The sequence below is a fragment of the Danio rerio genome, chromosome 18 (assembly GCF_052040795.2).
Source record: "Danio rerio strain M-AB ecotype USA chromosome 18, GRCz13ab, whole genome shotgun sequence".
In the NCBI taxonomy this organism is placed as follows: Eukaryota; Metazoa; Chordata; class Actinopteri; order Cypriniformes; family Danionidae; genus Danio; species Danio rerio.
In genome coordinates this window covers 29,476,667-29,491,031 of record NC_141038.1, presented here as the reverse complement: position 1 = coordinate 29,491,031, position 14,365 = coordinate 29,476,667, and the positions used below count along the sequence as shown (strand labels likewise).

Below are 14,365 nucleotides of genomic sequence, written 5' to 3'. Positions count from 1 at the left end.
GGCTATTATATGATGTTGTTGCGTTAAACATTATTTTAAACAGTTTCAAGTCATGAAATTATTTTTAGTAGGGTAGAGCGGGGCACAAAGTAACACTTTTTGGTTTTGGTCAAATAATTGGTCAAATTCACAGCTGTCACATCCATAACGACACTTTTTTCTCATAATGCAAAAATGTCAAATAAAATAAAATCAATTCAATAGTTAGCCGACTCATATCCGTTTGATTATCATTGTTTCTTTTGGGTTGTGCAGTTTAATTAACAGAATTTCTACAAAGTCTTATGAAGACTAAACTCCCAAACATACTAAACTCTCATATATATATATATATATATATATATATATATATATATATATATATATATATATATATAGCACATTATGAGGAGGTAGCACTGGTGATCATTTAACCAGTGCTCATTTCTAGGTGAGGCGTGTGTGTTAAAAAAAAATCAAAAAAATTATATGTATATATATATAGTGCTGTAAAAAGCTAATGCGTGTACATGTAATTTGTGCATGTGTTTAAATGTGACATTCTGTAGTGCATAGTTATTGTCCAGTATGCCCACAACGTCATAAAAAAATTATATTATGTTTGATTTAGGTTGTGATGTCAGGTGACCAAAATTCTATGTCTTGCCAGTGTCTAAGGACGTTATTTTGATATCCAATAATGACGTCAAATGACGTTGATATTTTATCGATTGTAGCTTGTTAGAAAGAGACCAAAATCCACAGCTGAGCCAACATCTTAAACCAAAGTCATATTAACGTCAAATACTGACATTTATTCATCAGGTATGGCAACCAAAATCCAACGTCTGTGTCACCGACTCGGTCCCAGTCATTCCCCTCGCTGACCAGCAGAGGTCACCATCTCCGGACTTCTAACCATTACGTCATCCATTCACCCTGATCCCAGCACACCTGTTCTCCATTCCACTAATGACCCACGTACCACATATAAGCAGCTCACACACACACTTCAGTGCGAAGTCTTGTTTAGCCCCGGCCAGCATTTCTGAGCGTTCTATCCTGCCTGATCTCCCGTTTACCACTTCAGCCCGTTTCACGACTCTGCTCTGTCTTCTGCCTGCCCTCGACCAAAGCCTGTTTCCTCGGACTCTGATTCTCGCTGCCTGCCCTCGACCAAAGCCTGTTACATGGACTCTGAATCACGCTGCCTGCCTCTGACCCAAGCCTGGTAATCACTCTGCGTCTGTTATCTGCTAAACCTCCTTTGATGTGTATGTTGTATGTCCGCACAGCCGTGCGAGTTGTTGATGTTTAAGTGTGACTTAATAAATACTGCAAAATGGATCCCTCCATGTCAGTCTCCCCGTTACAGAAGACTTCGCCCAACACGGATCCCGCAGCCATCCAGGTTTTGTCTCACGAAGTCACAGCACAAGCTCAGGTATTGTCTACTTACCAACAACAACTAACACATCTAACTCAGTTAACAGACGAACTGGTGAAATCCCTACAAAACCTGCAAGCTGCTGCCACTGCGCAACCCACCGCCAACTACTCTCCAAGTCCACTTGTTGTTGCACAACCCCCGATGACTTCCGGAGTTCGATTGGCATTCCCTGACAAGTTCTCAGGTAACCCAGCAAAATGTAAAGGCTTCCTACTGCAATGTAAACTGTTTATCGCCCAACAGCCCCATCTGTTTAAGGACGAGAATGGGAAAATTGCTTTTGTGTGCTCACTGCTCACTGTAAAAGCGCTAGACTGGGCTACTGCAGTTTGGCCAGACAGTACCCCGATATTTCCCTCGTTTAATGACTTTCTCAAACGTTTCTGCACTGTGTTTGATCATCCGGAGGGTGGTCGCAACGCTGGCGAGGAGCTACTGTGCATCCAACAGGGAGATCGCTCCGCAGCTGAGTTCGCACTGCAGTTCCGCACCTTGGCAGCGCAAACTGGCTGGGCTGATGATCCGCTTACCACGCTCTACAGAACGGCTTTAAAACCAGAATTGCAGAAAGAGATGGCATGTCGTGACGAGGGAAAAACACTGGATCAACTAATCAAACTTTCTATAAGGTTAGACACTCTCCTCCGCACTCGCAATCCACTGTGCTCAATTGCTTCCAGTCCTGTATCCCCTGAGACCTCCGCTGAACCCATGCAATTGGGTAGAACCCGCCTGAACCCAGAGGAGCGAGAACGACGGAGAAGAAATCACCTGTGCATTTATTGCGGACTTCCAGGTCATACGAAGGTTTTATGTCCCCACAAGCCTCTCCCTAAAACCGTCTCGGTGAGTGCAACCACTATGTTCACTACCACTAATAATGTTATGAATTTGCCTGTCATTCTGAGAAACAATGGAGATGAAATTGAGACTATGGCCATGATCGATTCAGGAGCCGCTGGCAACTTTATTGATTACACGTTTGCCACCACTCACTCCATTCCCTTAACCTCCTGTGATTCCTCCATCGCCATCACTGCTGTAGACGGGCGCCCTTTGGGAGAGGGACACATAAAATTCCAGACTCAACCAATCTCTCTTCAAACAGGCTCTCTCCATGAAGAAGAGATTTCCCTTCTTGCCATCGAGTCCCCCAAGCACTCTGTAATTCTTGGGTTACCATGGCTACAACAACATGACCCTCAAGTCTCCTGGAGAACTGGTGAGATCACAAAATGGAGCAATCAATGCTTTACCCAATGTCTGCATTCTGTTTCCCCTGTCCAGATCAACACAATTACCAACACAGAAGACCCTGAACTCTGTCATGTTCCTGATGCTTATCATGATTTAACTGAGGCATTTAACAAACAGAAGGCTACCAAGCTCCCTCCACATCGTGAAAATGACTGTGCCATCGAACTACTACCAGGCACCACGCCCCCTCGTGGCCGCATCTTCCCCCTCTCTCAACCTGAAACTGAAGCTATGAAGAATTACATCTCTGAGGAGCTAGAAAAGGGCTTTATCCGACCATCTACCTCACCCGCTTCAGCAGGCTTTTTCTTCGTCAAGAAGAAGGATGGCAGCTTACGCCCATGCATTGATTACCGAGGCTTAAATGAGATCACAGTCAAATACCGCTACCCCTTGCCATTGGTTCCAGCCGCCCTTGAGCAACTCCGATCCGCCCAGTATTTCACTAAGTTGGACCTCCGTAGTGCATATAACCTCATCCGCATACGACAGGGAGACGAGTGGAAAACCGGGTTCTCTACAATCGACGGCCACTATGAATACCTCGTTATGCCCTTCGGCCTAGCAAACAGTCCTTCCGTGTTCCAGGCTTTTGTAAATGAGGTATTTAGAGACATGCTCAACAAATGGGTCATAGTGTATATTGACGACATCCTGGTCTACTCAAATTCGCTATCTGAGCATATTCAGCACGTCAGGGCAGTGCTCGAACACCTCATTCAAAACCAGCTATATGCAAAGATCTCCAAGTGCGAATTCCATCAGACCTGCATTTCGTTCTTGGGTTACATCATCAGTCCCGAAGGCGTGGCCATGGACCAGCAAAAGGTCGACTCCGTGACACAATGGCCACAACCCGAAACCATAAGACAACTTCAACGATTCCTGGGCTTTGCTAACTTCTACAGGCGCTTCATAAGAAACTTCAGTTCAGTCGCTGCTCCACTTACCGCCATGGTAAAAGCTAACAACGCTCGCCTCAAATGGAACCCAGACGCTGTCCGAGCGTTTACTCAGCTCAAAACCCGCTTCTCCAGTGCACCCATTCTGCGTCATCCTGATCCCGAGCAACCCTTTGTAGTTCAAATTGACGCATCCAACACTGGAATTGGAGCCATCCTGTCCCAAAGATCACTAGTTACGAAGAAGCTCCATCCCTGTGCCTTCTATTCTCGCAAACTCAACTCCGCTGAACGGAACTACGATGTGGGAAACCGAGAACTCCTCGCCATGAAAGCCGCGCTAGAAGAATGGAGACACTGGCTTGAAGGCGCCAAACATCCCTTCACTGTCATCACCGATCACAAAAACCTGGAATATATCCGCTCCTGTAAACGTCTGAATCCTAGACAGGCTCGATGGGCTCTGTTTTTCACTAGATTCGACTTCCAAGTCACCTACATCCCTGGCTCAAAAAACATCAAAGCAGATGCTCTTTCCCGCCTCTCAGACGATGAAACCTCCGAATACAATGATGAACCCATAATCAAAGATCCTCTCATTGTCGCTCCTATCCAGTGGGACATCGAACATGAAATCCTTCAAGCCGCCGAAACCAGTCCCACACCACAATCCTGTCCTGAAGACAAGATCTTTGTTTCTCCGTCACTTCGAGAAAAGCTCATCTCCGAGATACATGACCACCCCAGTTCCGGTCATCCAGGCAGCACAGCCACTGTACAATTGATTCAATCCCGCTATTGGTGGTCATCCATAAACAAAGACGTCATCAACTTCATCAATAAATGCTCACCCTGCCAAATGTCTAAACACTTCCGTCACCGTCCAGCTGGATTACTCCAACCCCTGGAGGTGCCACACCGTCCCTGGTCACACATCGCCATCGACTTCGTCACCGACCTACCCATATCACAAGGCAAAACCACTATCCTCACAGTAATAGATCGATTTTCTAAATCCTGCCGTCTCATTCCCATACCCAAACTGCCTACAGCCATGGAAACAGTCGAGTTACTCTGTGAGTATGTGTTCCGGTACTATGGTCTCCCCGAAGACATCGTCTCGGATAGAGGTCCCCAGTTTACATCCCGACTCTGGTCAGCATTCTTCAAAAATCTCCAGGTTAATATCAGCCTAACATCCGGCTATCATCCCCAATCCAACGGGCAGACAGAGTGCTTGAACCAGGAAATTGGCAGATTCCTCCGCACATATTGTCACTCTAACCAGAGTGAATGGGCTAAATTTCTCATGTGGACAGAATATGCTCAAAATTCCCTAAGAAAGGCATCCACTGGATTAACTCCATTTCAATGCGTACTGGGCTTCCAACCTCCTCTCTTTCCCTGGTCCGGCGAGACCTCTGAACTCCCCGCTGTGGATACCTGGTTTAAAAACTGCGAAGAGGTCTGGAACGCAGCTCACACTCACCTCTCTCACGCCGTACGGCGTTTCAAGGAACAAGCCGATCGACACCGACGTTCTGGTCCCATGTATTCCCCAGGACAATGGGTATGGCTTTCCACCCGTGACTTACGCCTCAAACTGCCCTGCAAGAAGCTCAGTCCCAGGTACGTGGGTCCGTTCCAAATTGAAAGACAAATATCTCCTGTTTCGTTCAGACTGACACTCCCTAATCATTTTCGTATTTCTCCCACTTTCCATGTCTCTCTGCTCAAGCCTGCTGCTGGTCCAGCCGAGGCGGATAGGGAGGTGGCAGCCGGTGAACAGGGTCCCCCGCCTCTCATGATCGATTGTGAGGAGGCCTACCAGATCCACGAAATCCTGAGATCCAGACGCCGGGGTGGACAACTCCAATATCTCGTTGATTGGGAGGGGTACGGCCTGGAGGAGAGATCTTGGATTAACCGCAAAGACATCCTAGACACCACACTACTGGAAGAGTTCCACTCACAACATCCGGAGATGCCGGCCCCTCGCCCCCGTGGAAGACCCCGGCGTCGAGAATTGCCTCACTTCAGGAGCCGTTCGTTGGGGGGGGGCTCTGTCACCGACTCGGTCCCAGTCATTCCCCTCGCTGACCAGCAGAGGTCACCATCTCCGGACTTCTAACCATTACGTCATCCATTCACCCTGATCCCAGCACACCTGTTCTCCATTCCACTAATGACCCACGTACCACATATAAGCAGCTCACACACACACTTCAGTGCGAAGTCTTGTTTAGCCCCGGCCAGCATTTCTGAGCGTTCTATCCTGCCTGATCTCCCGTTTACCACTTCAGCCCGTTTCACGACTCTGCTCTGTCTTCTGCCTGCCCTCGACCAAAGCCTGTTTCCTCGGACTCTGATTCTCGCTGCCTGCCCTCGACCAAAGCCTGTTACACGGACTCTGAATCACGCTGCCTGCCTCTGACCCAAGCCTGGTAATCACTCTGCGTCTGTTATCTGCTAAACCTCCTTTGATGTGTATGTTGTATGTCCGCACAGCCGTGCGAGTTGTTGATGTTTAAGTGTGACTTAATAAATACTGCAAAATGGATCCCTCCGTGTCAGTCTCCCCGTTACAGTCTGATAGATGTCATAGTGGTAATGTCTAATAATATTAAGCTGTAACATTATTAGACGTTGATATTTGGTTGGTTTTAGGTTGGTCGTTGGACATTAAGGTTGGCCTGATATTGAGTTCTGACGTCAACCTGATTTTCATTTCCAAACAAAATGCAATGGCCGCATGACGTTAGGGTACAATGTCAATCTGACGTTATATTGACATCTTGTCCCTGCTGGGTGTTTAAGGCCATTTCGGTCATCATACAGTAAACATCCGTCATCTTCTCATCAGTGACATTCATCTAAATAGTTTGTGGACCAATGCTTGTAAAGATTTTACACATTGTCTTGGACACTTTTAATGCTTCCAACAGTGTTGCCAAAAGTAAAAATTTTACTATTTACTCCATCTAACAGACAGAGGGTTAGTTGTAACGTGCTTAAAAAGGCAGATTTCGCACAATTAATTCAGTTTACTTTAAATAGTATGTTTCCTCAGTACTTAAGCCATTCATTCATTTTCTTTTCGGCTTAGTCCCTTTATTTATCCAGGGTTACCACAGAACCGCCAACTTATCCAGCATACTCAAATTACTGTAACTGAGTAGATTCTTTCAGGAATTGTACTTTACTAAGTAGTTTTAAAATATGTACTTTTACTCAAATACTGTTTTTGTGCAGTATCTGTACTTTTTCACTACTTTTTTTTCTACTCTTGTCTAAGGTGTTTGGTTAGAACAATCAGTCCTGTGATTCCCATCCAATCAAATCACACAAAGAAAAATCATATCATGCAGAAGACACAAAAGCAATTGTGAAAAAAAGTTGAGTAATATTTATAACAGATAATTTTACTCTACTTGCATTACATTTTTGGGCAAGTATTATAACTTTTACTTAAGTGTGATTTTTTTAGTACTCTCAGAACTATGGATAATGTAATGTGTAGATATAGTGCATTTTATTGTGTATGGCTATACACCCAAAGCACTTCACAACAATGGTGCTCTCCACTGGTGGTAAATTGTATGTAGTGTATGTATGTAAATGAGGCTGTTTCTCAGTGATGGGTTGCAGCTGGAAGCTCATCCGCTGCGTAAAACATATGCTGAATAAGTTGGCGGTTCATTCCTCTGCGGCGACCCCAGATTAATAAAGGGACTGAGCTGAAAAGAAAATGAATGAATGAACAAGGTGAGTTAAGCCTAGTTCACACTACAGGATTTTAAACATCTGCAGATCGCTGTGCCGTTCACACTACATAAATTGATTTTGTCGTTTAATCGCTGTGGTGTTCACACTACGCAACACTACGTGAATGATCAACAAGAGGGGGGTCACACATTACATGATCTGACCACAACTCATTCCCCAACAGCTCATTCAAGCTACCAAACCAGAGCCAATGAAATTTTGAGGGAGGAGTCATCAAAAAAGGCTGAACACTATAGGCTGCTTGTGTGCTGATTAGATCATTGACAGCATTTCAAGCTTTCAAGGAAGCATTTAAAAACATTGTCAATCAGCTGATGCATCAGCGGATTAATCGCTCATCTGCAAGGTTTTTATTTTTTTATTTTTGTAATTTTATAACTCTTTAAAATAAAACTAACATATCTATAACACCTTGACATTTTCTAAATATCAGTGTATTTTTTTCTAACATTTTATTATTATTATTATTATTATTATTATTATTATTATTATTATTATTATTATTACAAAACAGTAAAGAACTGAGCATTTCTACCTGTAATTACCATATTGGTCAAAATGACTGCATGCATGTGCACCCGCAGATTTCTTCCCGATTACAGCCAGATCTGTCGGGAAGCTCGTTAACTTCCAAATCGGGCTCAAATCACCTTAAAATCCTCTAGTGTGAACTAGGCTTTACTGAGCAAACTGATTATGCCAGAAAAGTCTTCCATATAGAGCTAAGCTGTAAGTCTAAGTGCAAATTGGAAAATGGAACAGAAGTTTCTGGCTGTGCCAAAACGGCCCCGTAGCGTTAGTAGTACACACAAAATGCAGCCGGATGTATGCCAGGGCATGTATTTGTGGTCTCCCATATATGTAGCCCAGGTAAGTATCCCCAATGAGCACTTATCACGTGGCAGTCACAACTATTGATGGCTGCCACATCTGCATAAATCCCCCAGCCATTAATGCAGCCTATTAATGGAGAAATTATTTCACTCACTGCAACTCCAGGCTGCAAGGAACCACAGAAGGTTCTTGGGCATCTTTGCTGGATATCTCCATGATGTGAGGGCCCTTAAAAATAGCAGCATTTATAGTAGGCAGCAGTACCCACCTAAGGGGATTGGTGGATCTAAAGATGGAGACCAACCCTGCTGACATCACTCATTAACATCATGAACTCCTACTGTGTGCCTATTGGCTCTACAATTGAGGTCCACTAACATAGGCATCATTCAAGGGCCAGATGCATGATTGAGAAAGCCTTTGGCATGACCTGCTCTTTATTCATTTATTTTTGAGGTCTCTTTTCAGACCCCAGACTTCAACACTGCTTTTGTTGCATGCTGTGTAATTTTATACAGCATATACTTTGCTACTGATGACATCTTTATCGAAGTGAATGGTGATGATAACTATGTCAACAATAAACTCAGCAATGAAGTCAGAGAAGTGGTGTTTGGTGACATCAAGAAGAACTATTAGGCGACAGCAATTTGTACACCTGACACCCATGATCCTATAGAGCAGGGTTATCCAAACTCGGTCCTGAAGGGCCATTGTCCTATTGAGTTTAGCTCCAACTTGCTTCAACACACCTGCCAGGAAGTTTCTAGTTTATCTAGTAAGAGCTTGATTCTAAGCCAGGTGTGTTTGATTGGGGTTGGAGCTAAACTCTCCAGGACATTGGCCCTCCAGGACCAAGTTTGGACACCTCTGCTATGGAGGAATTACCAACCTACGTCACACATAATGTCACATTGGATCCCGGTTGCAAAAAGAGACCGGTTGCAATAGCAAACATGTCATGTTGTGCGATAGGATGCCAAATTCTTTTACAGTACACCACACTGCTTTTAATGCCTAACGTAGATGTCTAAAAGGGAGCTGAATAAAGTAACGACCTAATTAAAAATGCTGGACTCTGCAATTCTCATTTCATATCAGGTAAGTTGACGCTATGCTGAATCATACACATTTCTCGTTTTTGATTGCAGCAATGATTTCAGCAATAATAGTTAAATATGGTGAATTAAACTGTGGACACTGAATTCTAAGAACGAAACCTAAACGTGTGTGTTCACATACCTTGCCGGTCAGGTGCAGTTCGTTGTCAGAATGCAGTTGTTCTGCTTGTTGATGATTACCCTGGCCTTGTATAGCTCTGTCTCTTTTTCCTTGTCCTTGACTAGGCAGAATCTCGGTTTTTAGCCCTACATAGTTTTGAATTTGGTAATCATTAATATTCATTGGGAGGATGCTATTGAAAATGGACCTGTCAGACGAACGCTGCTCACTTCGACGTTAATTTTGCAGAATAGCTGTGCTTATCACTGGGTGACGAGCTGTTATAATACGCTGAAAGTATTATGTAAATAATATATGTAATCAATATTAAGACAGCAACAAACTTTGTACCACATCGAATGTCATTCCCATGCTGTAAATGCTAGTGCTCCCGATTTTTACTGCAACCTTGCTTTACGCACATCCTGAATGTTTACAAACATGGTAATTAATACTAAGATGACTATGTTAAGCATCATGCAACTTCTCCCTTGTTAGAATTTTTTGAATCCCTAACCCTTATACTGTTGGGGATGTTTTCATCCCCTCTGGGGTGATTTTGCGTCTCAATTTGGCCATAGCTTTTTCTGTGTTTCAGCTAGCTGAATGTCTTTTGGTGACAAATTGCATTTTGACACATATTTTGAGAAAAAGATTTGATTAAAAAACATTAAAAAAAAAAAACTCAACAGTACACTCTGGGCAAATGTAGTACCATTTTGTTATGTTGGGGATGAAAACATGAAAAAAATACATCAGAATTTTTTTTTTTTTGTATAAATCTGTTATTCAACTGCCATCAGTTCTGTTTAGTCTGTTATTGCATATGTTTTGCTTACTTGTGGATTTCTTTTTAGTTTAAAGGGCATCTATTTTATCCTTTTTTAAGATTTAAGATAAGTCTTTTGTGTCTCTAGAGTATGTCTGTGAAGTTTCAGCTCACACTCATCAGATTATTTATTACCCCTTTCAGAACATTAGAGTTTTAAGCACTGAGCGCATTGTAGCTGTTTTTTCTTGCCTGTGCCTTTAAAGGATCATAAAACCCCGTTTTAGACCTCTAGTTTGGAAAAAGTCAGGAAAGTTGGTATCAAGCTCTGTTTATGTGGGAGTGTCAGGAGAGGGGGAGATGGATGGGTTTTCATTTGGGCATGCGCTGATTTTCATAGAGGCAAAATAAACACACAAACGCAGAGGAGAAAGACAGTGACTGTCATGGTTTATGGATCTGTGTGTTTCTCCTGTATGTTATGTATCATGCCTTATGCGTTGTCATTTGTGAGGGTGTGTGTTTGTTTACCTTTTGTGTTGACAAAGTGTTATAGGATCAGCTGATGTCATCAGCTGACTTAATCATCCTCCAGCTGATCCTTATTTGGCTGGCTATATTTTTCCTCCTGTGGTATGTTCTGGTTATCAGTCCGTTGTTTGTCTTTGTTCCTGTCTGTTGTTTCCCCAGAATCCTTCGTTCCGTTTGATGTCTTCATTGTGACCTGTGGCTCTCTTTGGTTTTGAACATTCTTGTCTTCAGTTCATCCAGTGGTATCCTTTGATACATTTTTCCTTTTTTTTTCAATAAATACTTGCAATTGGATCGTTTTCGTCTAGTGTCGTGACAGTGTTTGTTACCTCATATCGTATAAGAAACAAAAAACTACTAATTTCTCTGTAACTTAGATGCACTGAGTAGGTAGCGTCAGAAAGCCGTGTTTGTATAAACTATCCTGTAACAAAATGTGGTGAAAATTCAACAAGCAGGTAATAGTTTTATTGCGGTGCTTACATCTTTACACTTGGAGAGCAACATATACAGATATTTCAGTCCATAATATTGTAGTGAAATTAATGTACTGTAAACTTAGTTACCTAGAAATCATTTGACCAAGGTATGTCTTTAAAAACTGAAAGAGTACTGCTGACAATACGAACTAACTGTGCCATCTGAATAAAGAAACAAAGGGTACTGATCACACACACTTAGCAAATCTATAGAGACAGGACAGTCAACACCAACTGGAGCCGTGTTTTTATCAAGAGGAGACGAGCGGCAAATCCGGATTTCACTATTTCCACATGTGAAAAGCTCTAGGGTAAAAAATGTTCCATACAAACGTATTTCTGTCGCGTGCACTGTAATCCACAAGTGAGTCCAGCTGCGCTTTCATAGTGGGGAAATAAAAACAAAACCTTCATTGCAGCACATTTATAAATGCAACACTGACGACCCGGATCGCCATACAGTTCTTCTTTCACTTGTTTTGGCAACACAACGTGGCTCGTTTTTTGCCATTTGAACACTTAATCAGGTAAAAATAGTCTTCGAAGATATCATGCATATTAATGAAGTTGCACCGCATACACAATAGAGTCTATTGTGTATTGATTTGGTTCAAACTCATTGGTTTGAACCAAGTCTTACTCATGAATTAATGCTCAGAGACGTCACAATGTACTCCCAGGTACAGACGTCCACTCTCCATGCTGGAATACACACAAGTATCTAATCACCGTGAGGTAGCTTCAAAAATTTGTTTAAAACCGGAAGAACAAATTTGCTTGAAGTAAAGCAAAAACAACCAATTTTTACTTTTTTTGTGTAATATATGTGTCCTAATAGGGTTTTTAGCAGCATGGGACACAATATGACTGTCAACAGCTCAAAAAATGATTTAGTGTTTCGTGACCCTTCGCTGAAGATCATTTTATCTAACTAAGAGTTCAGTTTGAATAATCTAGATAACTGCTCATGCACATTATTGTCGTAAAACCCTGAAGGTCGAGCGTATGCATCGATTATGTTGTGTGCTATCATTGCAATAAGAACTAAATGGAGCTCTAAAATGACACAGCTGTTCACAGCGAGTGAGCCACGTTGGTTTTTAGAGTTCAAACATATAATAATTTAAACATAATAATCAAAAATTACAGTATGGCTTGCAACAAAGCAAGAGAGAAGGCTGACAGGACATTGCATCCTTTAAAATATAGGCCATTATTAAGGTTAAATTAATAGTATTTGTCACAAAACATTGAAATTGTTCTTGCACATGCGTGCGAAAGAGAAAGAGAGAATGCGTGCTTAGCCTACTGCCAATTGTAGCTTGCAAGAAAGAAGTTAAAGCCTTGCAGACTCTCTGTAACATTCAAAATGTGCTTAACGTCACCACATTAAATTTAAAACAATGGGTACAAATAGCTGTGCATGCACAAGCGACAGGGTTTTTAATTTGCTCTTGAATCCGCTGCAAATTGTTGCATTCCCTTTGACAAATATAGCTCAGTACACCCATCACAGACATCTCTTTTAAATTAATATTTTCTACAGGATGCTTTACAATAATATCTATGTGCAAAAAGCTAAATTTTGAACTAATCTAACAAAAAATAAATAAACAGAAGATCACAGTCCAAAAATTAGTACACCCAAATTAATATGTTGAGGGAAAATATCAAATAAAATTTTAATAAACAGGAAAAACAAAAAAATACATTTAATATGTATTAAAGATGTTTGATATATATATATGCATACATACATACATACATACATACACTCACATATATATATATATATATATATATATATATATATATATATATATATATATATATATATATATATATGGGTCAATGACGTGACGATCATTTTTTTGTGTCCATGTCTTTTAAATAAATTCAAGTAGGTTACAGTTTCAAAATAAATAAGCAAATTACTTGCATTTATTCTCTATTTTGAGGACCAAGTCTAATTTTTTGGTATTAATCCATTTTAAGATAATTTTTAGGGGATTATTGCAAGAATGTCAATGTGGTGTAACCAAAAAAAAAATGGTACCAAATAGTTTACCTTGTTTAAAAAATATGAAAGCCTCAATGAAACATCGTATCAGGTAGTTTGGCATAATTTTACATTAGACATATTTAATAGTAAATAAAAGTAAATATAGCACAATTGTTTTAAATATTATAATTCATTTGGGGAATTTTGTCTGTCACCTCAAATTTCTGAAATGTCAAGATGGTGTAACCACCATTTATTGAGCCATTTTGTTAATATTGTGCACAAGACAGTTCGACAGGAAATTGGATCACAGAGAAGAACTCTTGATAATTGCTGTATGCAAATATTAGTAGCTCTTTTTAAAATGTGAGATACTTTGACTTTTGCCCTGTCTACAGATTCTGTAAGAGTGTGCAATCAGTACCCTTTCTTTGTTCATTTAGATGGCAAAGTTATAGTTCGTATGGTCAGCAGTACTCATTCAGTGTTTAAAAACAGACCTTAGTCAAAATGATTTCTAAGTTACTTAGTGGTCCTCAAAATAGAGAATAAATGCAAGTAATTTGCTTATTTATTTTGAAACTGTAACCTACTTGAATTTATTTAAAAGACATGGACACAAAAAAAAAAACCTTCGTTGCAGCACATTTATAAATGCAACACTGACGACCCAGATCTCCATACAGTTCTTCTTTCACTTGTTTTGGCAACACAACGTGGCTCGTCTCTTTGCCATTTGAACACTTTATCAGGTAAAAATAGTCTTCGAAGATATCATGCATATTAATGAAGTTGCACCGCATACACAATAGAGTGTATTGTGTATTGATTTGGTTCAAACTCATTGGTTTGAACCAAGTCTTACTCATGTAGGGTCATCGTCCTGGTGTCTCTGAATTTCTCTTAGCCTATTTTCTGTAGCTGGGAGGCTCGCTACCACAGAGTCAACATAGAGGTCGATTTCCTCCTCCTGCAATCCTTCTGCAGTATGACTGACAGGAGCTCGGGACAGCACATTCGCAGTTGCGATGTCCTTGCCAGTCACATGCTATATGGTGTAGGCAAACTGCATTAGTCGCATTAGTCATGGAGGAAGTTCATCTAAGCTCTTTGAGCCTAGTAGAGGAATCAGGGGCTTGTGGTCCGTTTCAATGT

The 14,365-nt window shown here is 41.4% G+C and overlaps 1 protein-coding gene across 5 annotated transcripts in view; it reads left to right on the top strand.

The window, feature by feature from the left end:
* The window catches only part of drc9 (dynein regulatory complex subunit 9), a 54,922-nt gene that overhangs the window by 402 nt on the left and 40,155 nt on the right, over positions 1-14,365 (top strand). The window lies entirely within an intron of this gene.